Here is a 5,625-nt window from a genome sequence, read left to right on the forward strand (position 1 = left end):
TGAATGCAAACAAGTGTAAATTAAAAATTTTCAACACCCCCGACGAATCATTTTCAAATAAATAATTATGTATATCTAGGCAACGTCCATCTTGACAGCTTGACATTTGTCAATTGACACTTGAATATTATGAACCTAACGGTTATCTAACCTTCTTTTATACAAGAAAACTAGAAAAGAGCTGATAACTCTTAAACGGCTGAACCAATTTTTTTGGATTATAGCTAAGAACACTCCCGATCAAGCCACCTTTCAAACAAAAAAAACTAAATTAAAATCGGTTCATTCGTTTAGGCGCTACGATGCCACAGACAGATACACAGATACACAGATACACAGACACACAGATACACAGATACACAGACACACAGATACACAGATACACACGTCAAACTTATAACACCCCTCTTTTTGGGTCGGGGGTTAATAAATAAAGAATAAAGAATATGTAAGTATTACGCAAAATTTATTTTTATTCTTATTCCATAGAGTCTGATATCTACTAAAAGTACTAGACATTACTCTACATTTCTTTCTAATATTAGTGAAATTAGCCAGTTTCTTTCAAGTTTGTTTATGTTTATGTTCGCTTATCTCACATGTAGAGCATCACAGACCTCCATTAGTACATTATGGTAATCGTTCCGAGTTAGTAGCTTATCACTGCGATAGGTATGGACTACGCCAGATGGGAATGTATAGGACAGCCGGGCTCAGTCAATGCTCTGGTCCGGAATGGGATGGTCGCTTTTCCCTCCAACTTTATCCCGATTTGGCCGTACGGACGCGTGCCTCCGAAATCTGTACAGTAAATAAATCATAAAATAAATTAATTTATATTATTATTTTTACATAAACTTTTACAACTAAGTTTTTAACTTTCCGAATAAATTTTCTTTATTATTTATTATTTTATTTTACGAGTGTACTATTTTCTGTGTGTTATTGTGACTGCTAACCATTAATAAATTATGAGATAGATAGTAAATTAATTTTTTTGAAGATTAAAATAACAAAAAAAAAACAATTTTTTTTTAAATTTATTTGTTAGTTAAAAATAACAAAAAAATAACTTTGAAGTGATTAAGAACTTTATTCATTGGAACTAGTAGGTAAACTTAAAAAGTGACTTAAATACTGGATTTTTAAATATTTTCGTGCATTTTTTTTAAAATGACACTAACATGACGTGAATGTGAAAGAAAATTATTTGATATTCTTCGATATTGACTGATTAATATCTTTGTTGTAATGAAGATTCACTTTCAACGGATGTAATGTAAGTTCCTTTTTACTAATCGTTTTTTATTTATTAGTATATAATAAAAATTTATTAATTGAGCGTTTCGCCCTTGAACTTACCATAAATACTAAATAAACAAAGTTATAATTACAAAAGTTTGAAAAATACTTTTCACAACCTTTTATATTTTTTCCTTTGATGACAAACTTCTCAAGTGAGCGAGGTAACTGTAGCCACGGCCGACGCCTGCCTCAAGATTAGACCAGAGCCAATTTAGGAAATATATTGCCTCTGCAAATATCGAACTTGGAACTTTTGCGTGTGAACTCTTGACCAATTACTGTCGGAGACTCAAATGCTCTATAAAAATCCAAGCAAACAAAAACATATTTAAAAAAATCGAGATTGATATAAATAGGTACATTAGGTGTCTCTATCTCGACTTTTTGGAAAATTTCTTTCAGAAGCTTTGAGGAATCCATAATAATTCAATGTTCAGAAGAGTCAATTTTCGAAAAATGTTTTGAACAGCAAAGTTTGCTTGGAATTTCACTCTCTAACTAAAAATACCCGAGTACGGAACCCTGGGTGTGTGAGTCTGATTAGCACTTGGCCGGGTTTTTTTCCTTTGTTGCCTGTTATTTGCCAAAGGCACCATAATACTATAAACTTCATACTAGTCATTGATCGTTCCTCCCTGTGTTGGGGACTATGCGCAGATAAACTTTCAGCTTTTATAAAATAACTAAGGTCTGGCTTTTACAGGCTCCAAGTCTATAATATTATACATAAGTATACCAACCTGCTCTGGATGTAGAACATGTGGGATTGAAACTGCAACTGTCTGTGGAAATTCCTGCAAAGTTAAACCAATTTATTTGATTAACCAAGTTTGAATCTAATTGTTTGTATGAGTTGTGTCTGTTTCGTGTACAGTTTCCAAACATCACAAACTCTGGGTTGCTTATAAGCACAGACTAATGATATAAATAGACTGAGCCTTCACAAACAAACGGTTTATTTGTAATCGTTTATATGGTTCATGAAAATGATGCATGGAAGTTACCTGGTTTGTATTCAGCTACCCACAAGGTTTTGATGAAAGTAAGTGATAAAAGTGAGAGCCTCACAACAAAGTGAAATGAAAAAAAAGGCACTTAATTTTTTTATTTTAAATCAGGAACACTTGGCTCAATTTTTCACTCACGTTAATGTGTTTCTATGCTTCAATTCTATTCATATAACTCAGGTGTAAAATCTCTTAATAAAACATCGGTCGCGTTGCTATTGAATTTGCATCCGTCATGATGATGTCTTCTTCTTCTAGTCTAGTGTCATTTCCTCTCGGAGGTTGGCAATCATTAAGGATAACTGGATTTTGTTCACCGCTGCCCTAAACAGTGATCTTGTACTCATGTTGAGCCACTGACCAAGGTTCTTAAGCCAGGATGTTCGTCTACGGCCAGATCTGAGTTTACAGGCGTGACGATGTAAGTTTTCAAATTAATGAAATTACATTAAAGTAGCATTTTATACTTGTGACATCACGACCTGTCATAAAATGATACATATACGCTAACTCCAGTGGAAGTTTGTTTTCTTTCAAAGTAGCACAGAGTTTAGTTTCACTGGCTTTATCTATATATTATTTAAAACAGTCTATTCGTTTTCTCTAATCTGAGCGTCTGAGATACATTATGCAGGCCTTTCTATGGCGGTTATCTCGGCTGAGGGTGCCGTGAATTATTAATTGTAATTAATTAAAAGCTTTTGGAACTCGGCGTTCGGTGGAGCCTTAAGCGCCTTCGTTAGTTTGTTGAGGCTTGAACAAGCTATTAATCGTGACCTATAGTGGCACCAACAAAATAATAACGTCTGAGCGAAGTTAAAGTACCTACGTACGCTTAGTACCTAGGTCTTAAGACTAACGTCGTGTCTTATTAGCATCAGCTGAGACCGCAGTCAAGGGCTAACTTGTCGTCAAATAAAAGAAAATGGCTCAAAGTCAGAGGCAATGTGGCCATAAAATCGAATTCCGGCCATGATGATAGACGATTGACAGGCAGACATTGGCAGTTGACTGAGAGCGACAGTTTTTACGAGTCGGAGAGGCGAATATTGCCTATTCAGACGTAAAAATGTCGTTATTCAGGATCAGTGCATATAGAATTTGTTTTTAAAGAGTACTAACTTTATCCACAGCTCTGTTTGTACAAAAATCGTATTAAGGTTCCAACGTGATTCTCCATACCAATAAATTCGATTATTCTATTACTAGCTGATGCCCGCGACTTCGTTCGCGTGGATGTAGTTTTTTAAAAATCCCGTGGGAACTCTTCGATTTTCCGGGATAAAAAGTAGCCTATGTGCTAATCCAGAGCCATCTCCATTCTAAATTTCAGCCCAATCCGTCCAGTAGTTTTAGCGTGAAGGAGTAACAAACATACACACACACACACACACACACACACACACACACACACACACACACACACACACACACACACACACACACATACAAACTTTCGCCTTTATAATATTAGTGTGATTTGATGGTCTAGATCTAAAACTAAAGCAATTTTTATCTACAATAATTTATCTGTTCATTAACTGTGACGACATGTGGAATAATAATAGTGGTGAATAATAAATGATAGACTTACTTAGTAAAATTGTATTTATTTTGAAAGCATAGACAGATCGTTACGGCTATCTATACTCATATCACGTATTTAGTCTGACTAGTTTTGAACCCATTCTATACGTGCCTAAACACGTGAGTACAGCCGTAACAATTTATACTTACCTATAATGAAAATCACTCACAACAATAAATAATTTTGAAAGTTCTGACGGTTCTGACTCTTGAAATATCTCTATTATAGGCCAAATTCGAGGCGACTTCGTGCGCATATATCTTGTAAAAAAGTTGCAAAACTAACAGCTCTTAGGCTGAGATGTACTTTGCTAAGACACTGTTAAAACGAGACAGTGTTATACCGCAGCCATAAAGTCTCGATTTAACTGAAACATAAGTGTAAGCAAAGTCAAAGTGCGGTCTATAGATTTCAACCGCAGATCTTTCCATCGGCTTCTGGTAAAACACTCACTTTCTATCAGATCAGAAGACGCCAATAACAAATACCTTACTTTGCGCATGGATACAGTTTCAAACTATCAACGACCTGCTGTAATCATAAGTAAAGCTGACCTTTGAAAACTTTCTCAGTCATTTATTTAGTTTCAATCATTTTTCATACATTTGCCGGTCGTGATTGTTTTATAATGACTTTCTTATCGCACGGCATGGAGAATGAGAAATGGCCTGAAAGCCCCTGAAAGTGATTGAGTACGTTGTGATTTTATGAAACTGAGGCGGCGGAACATAGCGGAAATAGTATTTAGCGTCAATAGCCACACTAGCGAAATGTCGCTGGACACAGAGGCGCTACATTCCAAGAATTAGTGAGAAAACATTTTGTTGCGGCTTCTTATCGCAAAAGCGTTGCAAAAATAAAATGACAGATTTAGGCACAATCGTTTCGATATGACATATCCATACAAAACACCGTCACAAACGCCAAATAAACTTGATAAGTATATAAATTATACTTACAATAAATTTGATATATTTGCAATACTTGTATTGTAAATGTGTCAAAATGTCTTTATTCATCAAGCAAAATTGACGGTTAATAATTCGGGCATCTGTAACATTTAGGGCAGTGCCCGTCTTTGTGTGTACTTACTAATCTTCATGAATAGATAATTTCATACTTTTGTTTATTAAAGCTCGAATGTTAAGTATTAGTAACTTGTCAACATTTTACTGCAGGGTTAAAACTTATGGCTTTTAAGGTTTTAAGGTATCCTTATTTAAGGAACACAGTTGCTTTAAAGAATAGCACGAATCACGTAGAATCTAAGTAAAATTACGAGTATATTTTAAGGTACCAATCTCTGATCCAGTCTGTCGGACTGCCGTCTCATCTCCTATGAGAGTGAGGGAATGGAGACTGCTGCTGTTCGTAACGGCAATCAGTATGGGGGCGATCACAATAGATCGGCAGCGGTCAACGTGATATATTGTTTGGAAAAGCCCTGCACAGCTGCCAATCATCAAGAAGAAGAAGAAAAAGAAGAGGGAATAGAAAAGGCACTGTGTTAAAATATAGAGTGCGTAAAATTTGTCGAGTCTCCGTACCAAATAGAAAACTTTTTACTAAAATTTTAGAAACAAAAAGTCGCTCATGTGTGTTAAAACTTACAAGATAGTCGCTTGATTGCTTCTTCAGCCTTGATAGTTGATAGCATAATCAAATGAAGATCTATAAAGTATGAGAGCGCTGATTTACGGCCGCTTTGCCGTAAGTGTTCTACAT

The 5,625-nt window shown here is 35.4% G+C and overlaps 1 protein-coding gene across 1 annotated transcript in view; it reads left to right on the forward strand.

Annotated features, from left to right (window-relative positions):
* Positions 1–668: 668 nt before the first annotated feature.
* LOC123871556 (allatostatin-A receptor) overlaps positions 669–5,625 on the forward strand; it is a 107,258-nt gene continuing 102,301 nt past the window's right edge. The window contains exon 1 of the mRNA XM_045915424.1: positions 669–1,279. The gene's annotated coding sequence lies outside the window, so the exon portion shown is untranslated. The remainder of the gene's footprint in view (positions 1,280–5,625) is intronic.

Source organism: Maniola jurtina, chromosome 14 (assembly GCF_905333055.1).
Source record: "Maniola jurtina chromosome 14, ilManJurt1.1, whole genome shotgun sequence".
Lineage (NCBI taxonomy): Eukaryota > Metazoa > Arthropoda > Insecta > Lepidoptera > Nymphalidae > Maniola > Maniola jurtina.